This window comes from Lolium perenne, chromosome 1, assembly GCF_019359855.2.
Source record: "Lolium perenne isolate Kyuss_39 chromosome 1, Kyuss_2.0, whole genome shotgun sequence".
Classification (NCBI taxonomy): domain Eukaryota; kingdom Viridiplantae; phylum Streptophyta; class Magnoliopsida; order Poales; family Poaceae; genus Lolium; species Lolium perenne.
Window position 1 is genome coordinate 18,682,285 of NC_067244.2, and position 22,519 is coordinate 18,704,803.

Genomic DNA, 22,519 nt, shown 5'->3' on the forward strand with positions numbered 1-22,519 from the left:
CGTTGCTAGTAGAGGCTCTGGCCAAGTTGATACTTGTGACTCCAAGAGGGAGTATTTATGCTCGATAGTGGGTTCATGCCTCCATTGAATCTGGGACAGGATGTGAAAGTTCTAAGGTTGTGGATGTGCTGTTGCCACTAGGGATAAAACATCAATGCTTTGTCTAAGGATATTTGTGTTGATTACATTACGCACCATACTTAATGCAATTATCTGTTGTTTGCAACTTAATACTGGAAGGGGTGCGGATGCTAACCCGAAGGTGGACTTTTTAGGCATAGATGCATGCTGGATAGCGGTCTATGTAATATGTCGTAATGCCCTAAGTAAATCTCATATTAGTCATTGATACGTCTCCAGGGTATCCATAATTTCTGACGTTCCATGCTTGTTTTATGACAATAGTTACATGTTTTGCTTGCACTTTATGATGATTTCATGCATTTTCCGGAACTAACCTATTAACAAGATGCCACAGTGCCAGTTCCTGTTTTCTGCTGTTTTTGGTTCCAGAAAGGCTGTTCGGGCAATATTCTCGGAATTGGACGAAATCAACGCCAAACATCTTATTTTTCCCGGAAGCATCCAGAACACCGAAGGAGAGTCGAAGAGGGGCCAGGGGGCCACCACACAACATGGCGGAGCGGCCCCAGGCCTGGCCGCGCCGGCCTACTGTGAGGGGGGCCCAGGCACCCTCCGACTCCGTCTCTTCGCCTATTTAACCCCTTTCGACCTTAAAACGCGATACCTTTTGACAAAACTCCAGAAAGACTCCAGGGGCGCCGCCGCCATCGCGACACTCCAATTCGGTGGACAGAAGTCTCTGTTCCGGCACCCTGCCGGGACGGGGAAGTGCCCCCGGAAGCCATCTCCATCGACGCCACCGCCTCCATCATGCTCCGTGAGTAGTTCCCCCATGGACTACGGGTTCTAGCAGTAGCTAGTTGGTATTCTCTCTCCCATGTACTTCAATAACATGATCTCATGAGCTGCCTTACATGATTGAGATTCATCTGATGTAATCGGTGTTGTGTTTGTTGGGATCCGATGGATGATACATTATGATTAGTCTATCTATAAAGTTTGTGAAGTTATTGTTGTTGCAATCTTGTTATGCCTAATGCTTGTCACTAGGGCCCGAGTGGCACGATCTTAGATTTAAGCTCTATACTTATTGCTTAGATTGTATCTACAAGTTGTATGCACATGTCTATGTCCGGAACCAAAGGCCCCAAAGTGACAGAAATTGGGACAACTGGAGGGGAAGGCGTAGGTATGAGGATCACATGTTTTCACCAAGTGTTAATGCTTTGCTCCGGTGCTCTATTAAAAGGAGTACCTTAATATCCAGTAGATTTCCTAGAGGCCGGGGTGCCACCGGCTGGTAGGACAAAAGATGTTGTACAAGTTTCTCATTGCGAGCACGTATGACTATATATGGAAAACATGCCTACATGATTAATAATCTTGATGTTCTATCTTAATGCTTTGAATCCTATCAATTGCCCAACTGTAATTTGTTCACCCAACACTTGTCACTTGTTATTGGAGAGTTACCACTAGTGTAGATCGCTGGGAACCCCGGTCCATCTCTCATCATCATATACTCGTTCTATATGTCATTGGAAGTAGTATCAACTATTTTCTGGTGCCATTGCCTCTATGTTACTATTACTGCTGCTGTGTTACTGTTACTATTGCTCTCATATTACTACTGCTTTCACATCACCCCTGTTACTAGTGCTTTTCCAGGTGCAGCTGAATTGACAACTCAGTTGTTAAGGCTTATAAGTATTCTTTACCTCCCCTTGTGTCGAATCAATAAATTTGGGTTTTACTTCCCTCGAAGACTGCTGCGATCCCCTATACTTGTGGGTTATCAAGACTGTTTTCTGGCGCCGTTGCCGGGGAGGCATAGCTCTACTCATAAGTTCACATGGGGAGTACACTCTACCTCTCTCTGTTTTATTTTGTTTTGTTTTGCTTAGGTTACTTTTATCTAGTTTATTTGTGCTTAGTTTATTTCTGTTTAGTGTTATTTTGCTTAGTTTACTTTTGCTTAGTTTCTTTTTGTCTTGTTTCATTTTATACCCAAAAATCCATAAAAATTTGAAAAACCTAAAAATTAAAAACTGCTATTATGGGAGAACCAACAACCTACTTGGAGCTTATAGAATATTATAATAATTATAGAGAATCAAGAACTGGTAAAGTAATGAGTGCTATGATAGAAAAATCGAATACAATTGCTAAAATTTTGCTTAAACGCCATGATATAAATTGTTGCTCTAAAGAGGATACTAAACATCTGAAATTTCAATGTGGCTTTAGTGAAGAAGCTTTAATTAAGAACTATAATTGGAATAGCTATATTCATCTTGGGTTCGAAGAAGTAGAACAATTTGTCTTATTTATGGGAGCTTCTGAGATCGAATCCTTCATGGTTAAAAATTATGAAACTTGTGTTGTTTGTAAGGACCTTAAAGATTATGTCTCTTCTATCCTTAATTTTTGCAATGAAAGTTACAGTGATAATCCTTATATCATTGATTATAAAGAGAGACTCATTAATGCACAAGAATGCACTCACAATTTGCAGGAACCGGTGGAAGAAGAAATTGATGAACCTGAAAGCTCATTGGATGAAAAATAGGAGGAAATTGATGAACCTGAAAGCTCATTGGATGAAAAAAGAAGAGGAGAGTGATGAACAAAAGGAGGAAGAATGGATTAGCTACCCATGCCAGCCTTCTAATGAGAGTAACTCTTTATCTCTTACACTATTTGATTGTCCTCCATGCGTACCAAAAGAGGTTGAATGTTATGTTCCCGTGGATTCTCTTGAAATAGTACCTATGAGTAAAACTTGTGAGAATAATTATGCTAATGTTATCTATGATAATCCATGCTATTTTGATAAATCTTATGATAATGCTTTGTTTGTGCCTGATGTCGAAATGCATGGTACTAAAGATTTTTGCTTGGCAAATGTTTATGATAAAGCTCTAGATGATGGTCCTATGTTACTTGATAATATTAATTGTACTACTAATGAAAATGGGATTGGAGAGTTCTTGACTTTATCTATGAGTCCCATATCTCTTGAGATTGATCAATCATCATGTTATATTATTGATAAAAGTGGGTTTGAAAGTTTTAATCCCACTATTTTTGAGCTTGATAAAAAATTATGTGTTTATGGATCATGAGAAACATGCTTTATGTGATAGTTATATTGTTGAGTTTGTTCATGAAGCTACTGAAAATTATTATGAGAGAGGAAAATATGGTTGTAGAAATTTTCATGGTACTAAAACACCTCTCTATATGCTTAAAATTTTGAAGTTACTCTTGTTTTATCTTCCTATGCTTGTCACTTTGTTCTTCATGAATTTATTTGTGTACAAGATTCCTATGCATAGGAAGTGGGTTAGACTTAAATGTGTTATGGATTTGCTTTTTGATGCTCTCTTTTGCTTCAACTCTTATTTCTTGCGAGTGCATCATTAAAATTGCTGAGCCCATCTTAATGGCCATAAAGAAAGCACTTCTTGGGAGATAACCCATGTCTTTATTTTGCTACTGTTTTGTTGTGTTTTGGAAGTTGTTACTAATGTAGTAACCTCTCCTTATCTTTATTTTATTGCATTGTTGTGCCAAGTGAAGCCTCTAATAGAAGGTTGATGCTAGATTTGGATTTCTGCGCAGAAACAGATTTCTATCTGTCACGAATTTTTGCAGGGTTATCTGTAGGTAACTCAGAAAAATCTGCCAATTTACGTGCGTGTTCCTCAGATATGTACGCAACTTTCATTAGTTTTGAGTTTTCTGATTTGAGCAACGGAAGTACCTCTTTAAAATTCGTCTTTACTGGCTGTTCTGTTTTGGCAGATTCTGTCTCTGTTTTTTGCATTGTCTCTTGTGGACTTTAAGCAAGGCTTTCTAGACGTGGAGAGCTGTAGCTAATGTTTTATTGAGTTCTTGCAATGTGTCACTACAGGACCAAGGTGGATTCAAGTTTTTTGAGTACTAACCCCTCTAATGAAGTTTATGAGAAGTTTGGTGTGAAGGAAGTTTTCAAGGGTCAAGAGAGGAGGATGATATATGATCAAGAAGAGTGAAAAGTCTAAGCTTGGGGATGCCCCCGTGGTTCATCCCTGCATATTTCAAGAAGACTCAAGCGTCTATGCTTGGGGATGCCCAAGGCATCCCCTTCTTCATCAACAATTTATCAGGTCACTTCTATTGAAACTATATTTTTATTCGGTCACATCTTATGTGCTTTACTTGGAGCGTCTGTGTGTTTATTTTGTTTGTGTTTGAATAAATTCGGATCCTAGCAATCCTTGTTTGGGACAGAGACACGCTCCGCTTTTTCATATGAACACTTGTTCTTCGTTTTACTTTTAATGTTCAATGATAAAAGTTGGAAGCTACAACACTTATTGTTATTTGGTTGGAAACAGAAAATGCCGCATATTGTCTTGGATAATTTGACACTTGGCAATTTTTTTGAGCTCTCAAGTAGATCATGATTAAGTTCTTGCACCCTGTAGTGTAAACCTATTAGTGGAGTACTACCGTAGAGCTTGTTGAAATTGGTTTGCATGATTGGTCTCTCTTAAGTTCTAGATATTTTCTGGTAAAAGTGTTTGAGCAACAAGGAAGATAGTGTAGAGTATTATAATGCTTGCAATATGTTTTTATGTAAGTTTTGCTGTACCGGTTCATACTTGTGTTTGCTTCAAATAACCTTGCTAGCCTAAGCCTTGTACTAAGAGGGAATGCTTCTCGTGCATCCAAAACCTTGAGCCAAAACCTATGCCATTTGTGTCCACCATACCTACCTACTACATGGTATTTTCTACCATTCCAAGTAAATACTTCGTGTGCTACCTTTAAAAAATTCAAAATGCTTCTCGATTTGTGTCAATGTTTTATAGCTCATGAGGAAGTATGTGGTGTTTTATCTTTCAATCTTGTTGGGCAGCTTTCACCAATGGACTAGTGGCTTCATCCGCTTATCCAATAATTTTGCAAAAAGAGCCGGCAACGGGGTTCCCAGCCCCAATTAATCACAAATAGACACTCCTCCATGGTATGTGAATGATTGGTAGGCACCCGAGGATTCGGTTAGCCATGGCTTGAGAAAGCAAAGGTGGGAGGAGTGTCATCACTAAATAAAACTAAAATAAAATAGACACTACTTCATGGTATGTGATTGTTGGAAGGCACCCGAGGATTCGGTTAGCCATGGTTTGTGAAAGCAAAGGTTGGAAGGAGTGTCACCCAAAAATGAAAACAACATGGGAGCCGCTCTTCGAAAGTCTGTTTGGCAAGGGGGTTAGAGTGCCCACTACCATTCGTTGACAACAACAAATACCTCTCAAAACTTTACTTTTATGCTCTCTATATGATTTCAAAACTAAAAAAGCTCTAGCACATGATTTAATCCCTGCTTCCCTCTGCGAAGGGCCATTCTTTTACTTTATGTTGAGTCAGTTTACCTACTTCCTTCCATCTTAGAAGCAAACACTTGTGTCAACTGTGCATTGATTCTTACATACTTGCTTATTTGCATTCATCATATTACTTTGCGTTGACAATTATCCATGAGATGTGCATGTTGAAAGTTAAAAGCAATCGCTGAAACTTATATCTTCCTTTATGTTGCTTCGATGCTTTTACTTTGCAAGGCTTTTGATGCTTGTCTTGAAAGTACTCTTCATGAAAAGTTTTGCTATATGTTATCTATTTGTTAGCAACTATAGATTATTGCCTTGAGTCACTTCATTCATTTCATATGCTTTGTAATAGTATGATCAAGGTTATGTAAGTAGCATGTCACTACAGAAATTATTCCTTTTTATCGTTTACCTACTCGAGGACGAGTAGGAACTAAGCTTGGGGATGCTGATACGTCTCCAACGTATCCATAATTTCTGACGTTCCATGCTTGTTTTATGACAATACTTACATGTTTTGCTTGCACTTTATGATGATTTCATGCTTTTTCCGGAACTAACCTATTAACAAGATGCCACAGTGCCAGTTCCTGTTTTCTACTGTTTTTGGTTCCAGAAAGGCTGTTCGGGCAATATTCTCGGAATTGGACGAAATCAACGCCAAACATCTTATTTTTCCCGGAAGCATCCAGAACACCGAAGGAGAGTCGGAGAGGGGCCAGGGGGCCACCACACAACATGGCGGCGCGGCCCCAGGCCTGGCCGCGCCGGCCTACTGTGAGGGGGGCCCAGGCACCCTCCGACTCCGTCTCTTCGCCTATTTAACCCCTTTCGACCTAAAAACGCGATACCTTTTGACAAAACTCCAGAAAGACTCCAGGGGCGCCGCCGCCATGGCGAAACTCCAATTCGGGGGACAGAAGTCTCTGTTCCGGCACCCTGCCGGGACGGGGAAGTGCCCCCGGAAGCCATCTCCATCGACGCCACCGCCTCCATCATGCTCCGTGAGTAGTTCCCCCATGGACTACGGGTTCTAGCAGTAGCTAGTTGGTATTCTCTCTCCCATGTACTTCAATACAATGATCTCATGAGCTGCCTTACATGATTGAGATTCATCTGATGTAATCGGTGTTGTGTTTGTTGGGATCCGATGGATGATACATTATGATTAGTCTATCTATAAAGTTTGTGAAGTTATTGTTGTTGCAATCTTGTTATGCCTAATGCTTGTCACTAGGGCCCGAGTGGCATGATCTTAGATTTAAGCTCTATACTTATTGCTTAGATTGTATCTACAAGTTGTATGCACATGTCTATGTCCGGAACCAAAGGCCCCAAAGTGACAGAAATTGGGACAACTGGAGGGGAAGGCGTAGGTATGAGGATCACATGTTTTCACCAAGTGTTAATGCTTTGCTCCGGTGCTCTATTAAAAGGAGTACCTTAATATCCTGTAGATTCCCTAGAGGCCCGGCTGCCACCGGCTGGTAGGACAAAAGATGTTGTACAAGTTTCTCATTACGAGCACGTATGACTATATATGGAAAACATGCCTACATGATTAATAATCTTGATGTTCTATCTTAATGCTTTGAATCCTATCAATTGCCCAACTGTAATTTGTTCACCCAACACTTGTCACTTGTTATTGGAGAGTTACCACTAGTGTAGATCGTTGGGAACCCCGGTCCATCTCTCATCATCATATACTCGTTCTATATGTCATTGGAAGTAGTATCAACTATTTTCTGGTGCCATTGCCTCTGTGTTACTATTACTGTTGCTGTGTTACTGTTACTATTGCTCTCATATTACTGCTGCTTTCACATCACCCCTGTTACTAGTGCTTTTCCAGGTTCAGCTGAATTGACAACTCAGTTGTTAAGGCTTATAAGTATTCTTTACCTCCCCTTGTGTCGAATCAATAAATTTGGGTTTTACTTCCCTCGAAGACTGCTGCGATCCCCTATACTTGTGGGTTATTAGTCATCATGATATGTATGTGCATTGTTATGCCCTCTCTATTTGTCAATTGCCCAACTGTAATTTGTTCACCCAACATGCTATTTCTTATTGGAGAGACACCACTAGTGAACTGTGGACCCCGGTCCATTCTTTTACATCTGAATACAATCTACTACAATCATTGTTCTCTGTTGCTCATTGCAAACAAACATCATTTTTCACACCATACATTTAATCCTTTGTTTACAGCAAGTCGGTGAGATTGACAACCTCACTGTTAAGTTGGGGCAAAGTATTTTGATTGTGTTGTGCAGGTTCCACATTGGCGTCGGAATCCCTGGTGTTGCGCCGCACTACACTCTGATGTCTACTCACGCTTCTTTTCCTGTAGACAGTGTTGGGCCTCCAATAGCAGAGGTTTGTAGAACAGCAGCAAGTTTTCCCTTAAGTGGATCACCCAAGGTTTATCGAACTCAGGGAGGAAGAGGTCAAAGATATCCCTCTCAAGCAACCCTGCGATCACAATGCAAGAAGTTTCTTGTGTCCCCAACACACCTAATACACTTGTCAGATGTATAGGTGCACTAGTTCAGCGAAGAGATAGTGAAATACAAGTGGTATGAATGAATATGAGCAGTAGTAACGGCGCTAGAAAGTAGCTTGCTGGCGTGCAGTTGATGGTAGTAATATTGCAGGAAGTAGAGATGCAGTAAAACAGTAAATAAGCGATGATTATAGTATTTGGAAACAAGGCCTAGGGATCATACTTTCACTAGTGGACACTGTCAACATTGATCACATAATAAAACCACTCTACACTCTCTTGTTGGATGATGAACACCATTAGTTGTGTAGGGCTACAAGAGCACCTCAATGCCGGAGTTAACAAGCTCCACAACATTCGATGTTCATATTTAAATAACCTTAGAGTGCATGATAGACCAACGCAATTATACCAAGTACTAACATAGCATGCACATTGTCACCATCAGGCTATGAAAGGAGGAATAGATCACATCAATACTATCATAGTAATAGTTAACTTCATAATCTACAAGAGATCACAATCATAAACTACGCCAAGTACTACATGATGCACACACTATCACCATTACATCATGGAGGAGGAATAGAGTACTTTAATAACATCACTAGAGTAGCACATAGATGAATAGTGATACAAAGCTCATATGAATCTCAATCATGTAAGGCAGCTCATGAGATCATTGTATTGAAGTACATGGGAGAGAGATTAACCACATAGCTACCGGTACAGCCCTTAGCCTCGAGGGAGAACTACTCCCTCCTCATGGGAGACAGCAGCGGTGATGAAGATGGCGGTGGTGTCGATGGAGATGCCTTCCGGGGGCACTTCCCCGTCCCGGCGGCATGCCGGAACAGAGACTTCTGTCCCCCAGATCTTGGCTTCGCGATGGCGGCGGCTCTGGAAGGTTTCTCGTACTGTGGCTTATTCCTCCGAAGTTTTTAGGTCAGGAAGGCTTAAATAGACGGAGAATCGGAGTCGGAGGGGGTCTGGGGCCACCAGACAATAGGGGGGCGCGCCCCCCTTGGGCCGCGCCGCCAACACGTGTGGGGCCCCCAGGGCTCTCCTCTGGCCCCTCTCCGGTGTTCTGGAAGCTTCGTGGAATTATAAGATATTGGGCGTTAATTTCGTCCAATTCCGAGAATATTTCCTTACTAGGATTTCTGCAACCAAAAACAGCAGAAAACAGGAACTGGCACTTCGGCATCTTGTCAATAGGTTAGTTCCGGAAAATGCATCAAAACGATATAAAGTGTGAACAAAACATGTAGGTATTGTCATAAAACAAGCATGGAACATAAGAAATTATCGATACGTTGGAGACGTATCAGCATCCCCAAGCTTAGTTCCTACTCGTCCCCGAGTAGGTGAACGATAACAAAGATAATTTTTGAAGTGACATGCTACCAACATAATCTTAATCCAATAATGATGTAAAGCACATGAGATGAATGCAGCGATTCAAAGCAATGGTAAAGACAATGATTAAACAACTGAATCATATAGCAAAGACTTTTCATGAATAGTACTTTCAAGACAAGCATCAATAAGTCTTGCATAAGAGTTAACTCATAAAGCAATAGATTCTAAATAAAGGCATTGAAGCAACACAAAGGAAGATTAAGTTTCAGCAGTTGCTTTCAACTTTCAACATGCATATCTCATGGATAATTGTCAACATAAAGTAAAATAATAAGTGCAATAAGTAAGCATGTAAGAATCAATGCACAGTTGACACAAGTATTTGCTTCTAAGATGGAAGGAAGTAGGTAAACTGACTCAACATAAAGTAAAAGAATGGCCCTTCGAAAGAGGTAAGCATGGATTGCTATATTTGTGCTAGAGCTTTTATTTTGAAAACATAAAGAGAGCATAAAAGTAAAGTTTTGAGAGGTGTTTGTTGTTGTCAACGAATGGTAGTGGGCACTCTAACCCCCTTGCCAGACAGACTTTCAAAGAGCGGCTCCCATGAAAGATTTTTATTTTTGGGTGGCACTCCTTCCAACCTTGCTTTCACAAACCATGGCTAACCGAATCCTCGGGTGCCTGTTAACAATCTCATACCATGAAGGAGTGCCTTTTTATTTTAGTTTTATTTAGATGACACTCCTCCCCACCTTTGCTTTCTCAAGCCATGGCTAACTGAATCCTTGGGTGCCGTCCAACAATCACATACCATGGAGGAGTGTCTATTTGTAAAATTATGAAAGTTAATTAATTTGGGGCTGGAAACCCCATTGCCAGCTCTTTTCGCAAAATTATTGGATAAGCGGATGAAGCCACTAGTCCATTGGTGAAAGTTGCCCAACAAGATTGAAAGATAAACACCACATACTTCCTCATGAGCTATAAAACATTGACACAAATAAGAGGTAATAACTTTTGAAGTGTTTAAAGATAGCACTCAAGCAATTTACTTTGGAATGGCAGAGAAATACCATGTAGTAGGTAGGTATGGTGGACACAAGTGGCATAGTTGTTGGCTCAAGGATTTTGGATGCATGAGAAGTAATCCCTCTCAATACAAGGCTTAGGCTAGCAAGGTTATTTGAAACAAACACAAGTATGAACCGGTACAGCAAAACTTACATAAGAACATATTACAAGCATTATAAAACTCTACACTGTCTTCCTTGTTGTTCAAACCCTTACTAGAAAATATCTAGACCTTAGAGAGACCAATCATGCAAACCAAATTTTAGCAAGGCTCTATGTATTTCTTCACTAATATGTGCAAAGTATATGATGCAAGAGCTTAAACATGATCCATATGAGCACAACAATTGCCAAGTATCAAATTATTCAAGACATTATACCAATTACCACATGTAGCATTTTCTGTTTCCAACCATATAGCAATTAACGAAGCAGTTTCAACCTTCGCCATGAAAATTAAAAGCTAAGAACACATGTGTTCATATGAACCAGCGGAGCGTGTCTCTCTCCCACACAAGCATGAACTTATTCAGAGAATGAAAATAACAAAACTAAAATGAAACACACAGACGCTCCAAGTAAAGTACATAAGATGTGACGGAATAAAAATATAGTTTCAATAGAAGAAACCTGATAAATTGTTGATGAAGAAGGGGATGCCTTGGGCATCCCCAAGCTTAGACGCTTGAGTCTTCTTGAAATATGCAGGGATGAACCACGGGGGCATCCCCAAGCTTAGACCTTTCACTCTTCTTAATCATATATCATCCTCCTCTCTTGACCCTTGAAAACTTCATCCACACCAAACTCAAAACAAACTCATTAGAGGGTTAGTGCATAATCAAAAATTCACATGTTCAGAGGTGACACAATCATTCTTAACACTTCTGGACATTTCCCAAAGCTTATGAAAGTTAATGGAACAAAGAAATCCATCCAACACAACAAAAGAGGCAATGCAAAATAAAAGGCAGAATCTGTCAAAAAAGAACAGTCCATAAAGATGAATTTTTTAGAGGCACCAGACTTGCTCAGATGAAAATGCTCAAATTGAATGAAAGTTGCGCACATATCTGTGGATCACTCACGTAAATTGGCAGATTTTTCTGAGTTACCTACAGAGAACCCTGCCCAAATTCGTGACAGACAGAAATCTGTTTCTGCGCAGTAATCCAAATCTAGTATCAACCTTGTTATCAAAGACTTTACTTGGCATAATAATGCAATAAAATAAAGATAAGGAGAGGTTGCTACAGTAGTAACAACTTCCAAGACACAACAAAACAGTAGCAAAATAAACACATGGGTTATCTCCCAAGAAGTTCTTTTTTTATAGCCATTAAGATGGGCTCAGCAGTTTTAATGATGCACTCGCAAGAAATAAGAGTTGAAGCAAAAGAGAACATCAAAAGGCAAGTACGGAACAAATTTAAGCCTAACCCACTTCCTATGAAAAGGAATCTTGTACACAAATAAATTCATGAAGAGCAAAGTGACAAGATTGGGAAGATAAAACAAGTGTAGCTTCAAAAATTTCAGCATATAGAGAGGTGTTTTAGTAACATGAAAATATCTACAACCATATTTTCCTCTCTCATAAAGATTTTCAGTAGCATCATGAACAAATTCAACAATATAACTATCAAATGAAACATTCTTATCATGATCTATATGCATAAAATTATTACTCTCCATATAAGCATAATCAATTTTATTAGTAATAGTGGGAGCAAATTCAACAAAGTGGCTATCATTATTATTCTCATCAAGTGTAGGAGGCATAGTATAATCATAATAAAATTTACTCTCCATAGTAGGTGGCACCAAAAGACCACTATCATTATAATCATCATAAATAGGAGGCAAAGTATCATCAAAGAAAATTTTCTCCTCCATGCTTGGGGGACTAAAAATATCATGCTCATCAAAACCAGCTTCCCCAAGCTTAGAATTTTCCATATCATTAGCAACAATGGTGTTCAAAGCGTTCATACTAATATCATTGCTACTAGCATGCAAATAAGATTCCATAGGTTTTTTAATTTTCGCAGCAAACAATCCATGTCTTAACTCAAAAAATAGATTAAAAAGCTCATAGTTGCTTTCCATTATGCCTAACTAGTGAAATGAAAACAAGAAACAAAAAGATGCAATTGCAGGATCTAAAGGAAATAACTTCGAGCACTTACAATGGTACCAGAAAATAACTTAGTTACCTGGGACCGAAGTGTGAGTGTCTTTTACCTTTCCTCCCCGGCAACGGCGCCAGAAAATACTTGACTATCTACAACTGGCGCGTGGTTGACGTGGGAGGTAGAAATCTCTGTGGTGTAGCTTTTCTTCGTTCCCCGGCAACGGCACCAGAAAATAGCTTGATGTCTACTCACGCTTCTTTTCCTGTAGACAGTGTTGGGCCTCCAAGAGCAGAGGTTTGTAGAACAGCAGCAAGTTTTTCCTTAAGTGCATCACCCAAGGTTTATCGAACTCAGGGAGGAAGAGGTCAAAGATATCCCTCTCAAGCAACCCTGCGATCACAATGCAAGAAGTCTCTTGTGTCCCCAACACACCTAATACACTTGTCAGATGTATAGGTGCACTAGTTCGGCGAAGAGATAGTGAAATACAAGTGGTATGAATGAATATGAGCAGTAGTAACGGCGCCAGAAAGTAGCTTGCTGGCGTGCAGTTGATGGTAGTAATATTGTAGGAAGTAGAGATGCAGTAAAACAGTAAATAAGCGATGATTGCAGTATTTGGAAACAAGGCCTAGCGATCATACTTTCACTAGTGGACACTCTCAACATTGATCACATAATAAAACCACTCTACACTCTCTTGTTGGATGATGAACACCATTAATTTTGTAGGGCTACAAGAGCACCTCAATGCCGGAGTTAACAAGCTCCACAACATCGCATGCACACTGTCACCATCAGGCTATGAAAGGAGGAATAGATCACATCAATACTATCATAGTAATAGTTAACTTCATAATCTACAAGAGATCACAATCATAAACTACGCCAAGTACTACATGATGCACACACTATCACCATTACATCATGGAGGAGGAATAGAGTACTTTAATAACATCACTAGAGTAGCACATAGATGAATAGTGATACAAAGCTCATATGAATCTCAATCATGTAAGGCAGCTCATGAGATCATTGTATTGAAGTACATGGGAGAGAGATTAACCACGTAGCTACCGGTACAGCCCTTAGCCTCGAGGGAGAACTACTCCCTCCTCATGGGAGACAGCAGCGGTGATGAAGATGGCGGTGGTGTCGATGGAGATGCCTTCCGGGGGCACTTCCCCGTCCCGGCGGCGTGCCGGAATAGAGACTTCTGTCCCACAGATCTTGGCTTCGCGATGGCGGCGGCTCTGGAAGGTTTCTCGTACCGTGGCTTATTCCTCCGAAGTTTTTAGGTCAGGAATGCTTAAATAGGCGGAGAATCGGAGTCGGAGGGGGTCTGGGGCCACCAGACAATAGGGGGCTGATAACCCACAAGTATAGGGGATCGCAGCAGTCTTCGCGGGAAGTAAAACCCAATTTATTGATTCGACACAAGGGGAGACAAAGAATACTTGAAAGGCTTAACAGCGGAGTTGTCAATTCAGCTGCACCTGGAAACAGACTTGCTCGCAAGAGTTTATCAGTAGTAACAGTTTTATAGCAGTAGCAGTAGTGAAATAACAGCAGCAGAGTAACAGAAACAACAGTAGTGATTATAGTAAACATCAGGATTAAAATACTGTAGGCACAAGGATGGATGACGGGCGTTGCATGGATGAGAGAAACTCATGTAACAATCAAAGCAGGGCATCTATTATATACTAAAAGCAAAATAAGAATGTTTTTTCGAGCCACCAGGTTAATCCACATATACTAAGAAAACATAAACCGCTGATTTTATTTTCAACGTCTGAGATTAAAAGTTAAGAAGCGTTACGTACATCTATTATATACTAAAAGCAAAATAAGAATGTTTTTTCGAGGCACCAGGTTAATCCACATATACTAAGAAAACATAAACCGCTGATTTTATTTTCAACGTCTGAGATTAAAAGTTAAGAAGCGTTACGTACAATAATATACATGTACAAAACTACACTTTTGGCACGTCCAAGAACTTCTTTTGCGTGCCAAATAAATGTAAGGAACGATTCCCTCAAAAATATGTAAAGAAAGAGTCCTTACCATATATGGGTATGCATCTATCATGTTTATGGAAGCCATTTTTAAATTACATATCTGGGTAACATGGTCCACGCTATGAAGGAATCACCCGTGTGGCTTTTGGAAAGCAAATATGCTGGCTCCTAATGAGTCCTACATGATTTAGACTAGCTCATAATAGGTATGCAAATTGATTTTATTTTATTTGGATAAATAATATTTTAGAATCAAGGTAAATTACGTAAACTACCAGTTTAAGCACGTCGTAGAGTTGGAAAAATATACTGTGACAAGTTCCGAATATATTCAGGCCATGCCGGCTATATATGCACGCGTGCATAAGGCCGTATATTTAAACTCTAAATACATAAATGTTACTAATTAAAATTTGAAAATATTAAAAAAAACTAGGACACAGTACGTATATATTCACGCCAGACTACACTGCCGAGTACACGTACATCAGTATGTATATACAAATATTCGAAATATATCTACATTGCTAAGTGAAATTCAAAGTCTATAAATTGATAACTAAATTATGAAAATAGTATAAAATACTAGGACATTGTCTGAATATATTTATGCCAGGCTACAATGCCGGCTACGAGTACATGAGTGTGTATATACAAATACACAAAATACATATATATATTTAATTAAAATTTAAAGTGGCTCCTAATAACTTCTACTTGATCCAGCTTTAAGTACGTGGCAGGGACAAAAAAAACTACTAGGACACAATTCTTAATATATTCAGGCCGTACCGTCTTCGCGCGCGTACGTAAGCGTGTATAGAAAAACACTCAAAATTCATTAAAATTGCTCATTGATATCTAAAGTTGATACACAAATTTTGAAAGCAGTACAGAATATTAGGACATAGTTCGAATATATTCACGCCAGGCTATACCGCCGGCTACGTGTACATGAGTGTGTATATACAAATATTCAAAATACATATGTATTGCTAACTAAGAATCAAAATACAAAAAATTATATACAAATTCTGCAAACATTATAAAATACTCGGACATTGTCCGAATATATTCATGCCAAGTTTTATTGTCGGCTACGTGTACATGAACATGTATATAAAAATACACGAAATGCAACTATATTGTTAATTACAACCCATAATGTAAATATTGATACCCAAATTTTGAAAACTCTACAAAATACTAGGACACGATCAGAATATATTCATGTCAGGCTATACTGCTGGGTACACATACATGAGAGTGTATATACAAATACTACAAATATATCTTGATATATTGCTAATTATATAAAAAAATACCCAAATTTTGAAGATAGCTATTAAAGTTTTCATTCGAGTTTGCATGTCTATATATTTAAAAAAGATGAAAGTGATATCAGAGATAAAAGAAAAAATATTATTTCCAAATTTTAATGTTAATGAATTTATTGTTTACGAGTTTCCTTTTTGTCTGAATGTGATGAGTGTCAGATCCTTAACCTATTAGCACAGTTTTGATCGAATGAAGGAGATAGGTTCAGTAGTGAAGAAGGGGTAGTATCTGTTGTAAATAATTAGGCATGTGTTTGCACCGGAGGGAATGATGACTTATACTATTATTATTATTAAAAGTCAATATGATTAAAAACATCTTTGTTGGCACAACGTGTCACCTATAAGGGTGGCTGTATTATAAGTATAATTATAAACCTACAAATTCTTCTATAAATTACACCAAATTTGATATTAGACCTGACTTTTTGTCACAAATGGCAACTTGAAACAACATGTGATAGCTTGGGAGCTAAGTTCTGTTCTATGTGGAAATAAATTATCACATACAAACAAGACATATGAACAGTAACCCTTTCTATGAAAAGTAAACATAACTAACGATGTCCTGTGCAGCTGTAATATATTTATTTGCATGATATCTTTGGTGGTTACAAAATCATAGAATACATTATTGACATAATATGATTATGCATGACTACAAAGTATTAAAGAACAAACTGAAAAAATAACATCAGAGTTAAGATGTTGCCCTCGCATTTGCGAGGGCCACCTTGCTAGTTTGCAGATAATAATAAAACGGTGTCCAAGTACAAAGCAATCAATAGGCATGTGTTCCATATACAGTCGTACGTGCTCGCAATGAGAAACTTGCACAACATCTTTTGTCCTACCAGCCGGTGGCAGCCGGGCCTCTAGTGAATCTACTGGATATTAAGGTACTCCTTTTAATAGAGTACCGGAGCAAAGCATTAATACTCCGTGAACACATGTGATCCTCACGTCACTACCATCCCCTCCGGTTGTCCCGATTTCTGTCACTTCTGGGCCTTTGGTTCCGGACAGCGACATGTGTATACAACTTGCAGGTAAGATTATAAACAATGCATATCATGATGAAATAATAACATGTTCAGATCTGAGATCATGGCACTCGGGCCCTAGTGACAAGCATTAAGCATAACAAGTTGCAACAATATCATCAAAGTACCAATTACGGACACTAGGCACTATGCCCTAACAATCTTATGCTATTACATGACCAATCTCATCCAATCCCTACCATCCCCTTCAGCCTACAGTGGGGGAATTACTCACACATGGATGGGGGAAACATGGCTGGTCGATGGAGAGGCGTTGGTGGTGATGATGGTGATGATCTCCTTCAATTCCTCGTCCCGGCGGAGTGCCAGAACAGCGACTTCTGGCCCCCGAGACGGAGTTTCGCGATGTGGCGGCGTTCTGGAGGGTTTCTGGCGACTTCCACTTCTCTCCCGCGATTTTTAGATCGAACCCCTTAAGTAGTCCAGAGGGGGGCGTCGGAGGCCAGCCGAGGGGGCCACACACTAGGGCGGCGCGCCCCCCTGGGCTGCGCCGGCCTGGTGTGTGGGGCCCTCGGGCCTCCACCTGGCTTGCCCTTCTGGCTCCCTGAGTCTTCTGGTAAAATAGGCCCATTGATATAAATTCCGAGGATTTTCCCGAAAGTTGAATTTCTGCACAAAAACAAGACACCAGAGCAATTCTGCTGAAAACAGCGTTAGTCCGTGTTAGTTGTATCCAAAATACACAAATTAGAGGCAAAACAATAGCAAAAGTGTTCGGGAAAGTAGATACGTTTTGGACGTATCAACTCCCCCCAAGCTTAGCTTATTGCTTGTCCTCAAGCAATTCAGTTAACAACTGAGTGCGATAAAAGAACTTTCACGAACATATTTGCTCATATGATGTAAATATTCTCATGATATGGCTAACACTTAGGCAGTTCATAATAAGATACATGCAAATAAGATCATCTAATAGTTATGTCAATCATGGAAAGGTACCAACAATTAATAATAAGCATCATGAATCATGTCTACAAGCAGGATTGCAATGTTCATAAAAGAGTATGATAAAGTGGTATCTCGCTTGCCCATATTTGATCAGCAAAACATAAATGCTCAGGCACCTCTGAAGTTCATAGAAAGACTAGAAATAGAGATTGTCAAAGATAAAAGCATCAAAGTTATACCACAATCAATCATATTTTGGGACAAGCATATTATACTAAGAATGGAAGTTGTGCTCTCAAGAAAGTGCTCAAAGAAAGGATGGAGACACAACATAAAAGTAAAAGATTGACCCTTCGCAGAGGGAAGCAGGGATTAACATATGCTAGAGCTTTTCATTTTTTTTAAACAGGAGTAAAATTATTTTGAGAGGTGTTTGTTGTTGTCAACGAATGGTAATGGGTACACCAACTACCTCGCCAACCAGACTTTCAAGAGCGGATCCCATGAAGGACGTTATTTCTACCAGCAAGGTAGATCATCCCTCTTCTCTTTTGTTTACACATGTACTTTAGTTTTTATTATGAGTGACACTCCCCCCAACCTTTGCTTACACAAGCCATGGCTAACCGAATCCTCGGGTGCCTTCCATCAATCTCATACCATGGAGGAGTGTCTATTTGCAAAATTAAGTTGCTTACTGATGAATCAGAGCAAAACATGTGAAGAGAATTATTAATGAAGTTATTAACTGGGGCTGGGCACCCCGTTGCCAGCTCTTATTATGAAAGTCCGTCAAAAGCAAATGACAAGGTCGAAAGATAGACACCACATACTTCCTCATGAGCTATAAAACATTAACACAAATTGAGAAGCATTTTGAAGGTTTTAAAGGTAGCGCATGAGAATTTACTTGGAATGGTTTGAAATGCCATGCATAGGTATTTATGGTGGACACTTTGGAACAACTTGGTTTTCAGGGGTTTGGAATCACGAGCAGCGTTCCCGCTCAGTACAAGTGAAGGCTAGCAATAGACTGGGGAGCGACAAATCAAGAGAGAAGTCACTGTCATAATTATGGTTGCGGCAAAATAAATTAACGGGGGCATAAAAGTGATACAAGAACTCTGAAGCAATGTAAATCATCGAGGCTTAATTGACTTTTGTTCAGTCATATGCATGCGTGAGCATGTGCCAAGTCGATACAAATGAATTATTCAGAGGAGGATACCACAATGTCATACCTATTTATGAATAAAACAATGCAAGCAAACATCCATGACATGCTACTCATATTAATAAATTGGAGCTAAACATGAGAGATCATGAACTACTACACTTTCTTTAAATGACATATACCTCACATGAACCAACTAAGCATGCTCACATGGATGAGTATATGTACAAAAATGAAAACAAATAGAGTTCATACCAGCCTCTCACCACAATCGAATTGTCGTAGATCGTCATTATTGCCTTTCACTTGTGTAGCTTGGATAATATGAAATGAAAACCACGCCCCAGCCACCGAAGACCATTGAACTCAAAATGAACTTTACAAAACCAAAGAAGAACAGCAAATATTTTTGGTGTTTTCGAATTTGGGAACAAGAACAAAAGAAAACAAGCAAATAAAGCAACATCTTTTTGGATTTTCTTATAGCAAACCAACGATAGCAAACAAAGCAAAATAAATGCAAGAAACCAAAATAAACAAATGGTGAAGAGAAACAACAGAAATATTTTTGGTCTTTTTGTGTTTTAGGAAAGAAACAAAGCAAAACAAGAAAATGGAAACTAGAAGAGTCACATAAACACAAAGCAGCAGGAATTCATCAAACTTGACAGCAGTACAGTACTCGATTTTTAATAAATTCTTCCACTGCTCAATCGAAAAGTGTTCAACTAATGAAAGTTAGATAACAACCTGGGGAACATGCACAAAAATTGGCTTCGCAAAATATCGTTCTGGCTATGTTTGAGAATTTTTTTGGTAACAGTCTAGAATCTGTTTTCAGGCAGCACTTCCCCAAATATCATCTCCCTCTCATTAGAAAACCACTCAAAGAAACTAAACAAGTATATACAAGTATCCAGCAACCATAATATGCAAAGAATGAGTGATGCCGGTATACCTCCCCCCAAGCTTAGGCTTTTGGCCTAAGTGGAGTTCAACCCCAGCGAGGGTCGCTGTTCCACGCCGGTGGATCATACATGGCGTAGTCATAATGAGGTCCCTGTGCAGAAGAAAAGCGTGGAGGCTCCACATGTCCAAAATGTTGATGCGAAGAACTTGCTGCATCGGATGACGAGTCGAGGTGTTCCTCGGCCTCCTCCGTGTTGTCTCTTGCATGATGGCCTCCTCCCTCTATGTGTGTATTCAGTCCACCTTCTGTGACTGACCAATCCTCCCTGGAATCAAGGTTAAATAGAACAGGCGCAAGCAATCTTACTAGTTTTTCAGTTTTCTTAGTTATTCTCCAAGCTTTCTTATAAAATGTTATCTTGTAAAACAGGTTACCCAAATTAGATGAATTAGAAACAAATTCATGTTTAATCATGGAGACTATATCAAGTTTTTCTATGAAAAGTTGAATATCAAGATGGTGAGGTTCTACTCCATGCAAAGCTAGTAAACGAGAGGCGATGAGACCTCCACAAACTTCGCCCTTCTCACGGTTAGTAGCAAGTCTATAAGCTATCAATGCACCCAAATTATAAGCCCTATTGCTTTGCAGTACAGCAGCTAGAAAAGCTAAATCCTGGATAGATAATTTACTACCATTCTTTCTAGCAAGTACGCACTTGGTAATGAAATAAGCAAAGTAGCGGATAGCTGGGAGTTGAATGCTACTGATTTTACCACCATCCTCTGAGAAACTCCTTCCATGACAAATAATCTCGAAGAGGTTTAAGAGCTCTCGCGGCGATCCCCTTATCTTCTCGCATGATCCCCATTGCGGTACTCTAATTGCTGTACAAAAATCATTGAATGGCAAGTTGACAGTTTTATTATAAATTTTGTACTGAACCATGGGGTTAGATTGCGACCAATTGAACTTAAAATCCTGCACAACAGACATAGTCAATTTGGCATATTGGCATGGTTCTCCGTCAACAAAATCATTCAACCCTGTACGAGAAATTAGATTCTGAACATCTTCCAAGATTCCAGCACTTCTCATGAAATCTGTGCACGGGTAGTAAGAGGGGTATACTCCCTCTTCGCGGTTCACTCTCATGACTTGTTGCACCTCCAATTCTTGTTGGTTTAGTTGATGTCTATTCCACTGCATTTTCTGAAATTTTCATCAATCATTATAAAATTTGATCTGGTGAAATATAATTGAGGGGAACTACTATAGGAACTTGCTAGAGTACTAATCATGCATCAAAACTAGTTTCTACAACTTAGAACAAGCATGTAAGCTCACTAAACATGTTACCTACAGCAGCAAAATATTGAAGATATACTCAACCAAACAAAATTCTACTTGGATAATCGGAGGAGTCACACACCGGAGAGCAAATGTGCCAAATTTCAGACAGAAATCTGGGTTGAGTAAAGAGATCGAGAAATCCTGAGCTCTTGAGCAAAAACACGAGTGAGAGAAAGCTGGTGCTGATTTTTTCGGGAGAGAGAAGAGTGTGGGAGGAAGAGATGCTGAAGTGGGGCAAGGGGGAGCCCACACACCAGGGTGGCGCGCCCCCCTTGCTGGCCGCGCCGGCCTGTGGGGTGCCACCCTGGGGTGCCCCACTGGTCATCCCCAGGTGCTCCCAGGTGCATTTTCGAAAAATAGGACCAACAGTATAATTTTTGTGAATTTTTGAAAACTTTGAAAAATGCACATTTATGGGTATTAAGTTTATTATTACTGGACATGAAATTTTTTGAAATCTCTAATTAACTAAGGAACTTTGCAAATCAAAAAGTGTTACAGCAAGTAAAACAAGTGGAGGGAGAAAGAGATGTTGTTTACCTCCTCTATGCATATAAAAAGTATTTGTTAACAAGGTTGATCAAGTCTTGCCACCAAATAAATTTTACATAGCATAAGAAGAAACAAACCTCAAATCAATCATGTTACCTTGAATTGTATTGATATGGATCCAATCATAAGATTTTGATATCCTTCTTTAGGCTCATATATAGGACAATCGAAAGTTCCAACTTTGATAGTTCTCACATTAGAAATAGTATTAACTCCACATACTTTATAAATCCTCTTGGGGAAATAGACGGTATGCTCCTTATCATCAACATTGAAAGTAACCTTTCCTTTATTGCAATCAATAACAGCCCCTGTGGTGTTAAGAAAAGGTCTCCCAAGAATAATAGACATATTATCATCTTCAGGCATTTCCAACACAACAAAATCAGTTAATATCAAGCAGTTGTTAGTAACTTGAACAGGATCATCCTCACATATACCAACAGGAATAGCAGTAGATTTATCAGCCATTTGCAAAGATATATCAGTAGGTATCAACTTATCTAAGTAAAGTCTCTTATAAAGAGAAAAAGGCATAACACTAACACCGGCTCCCAAATCACATAGAGCAGTTCTAACATAATTATTCTTAATAGAACAAGGAATAGTAGGTATACCTGGGTCGCCCAACTTCTTTGGAATTTTGCCATTGAAAGAGTAATTAGCAAGCAT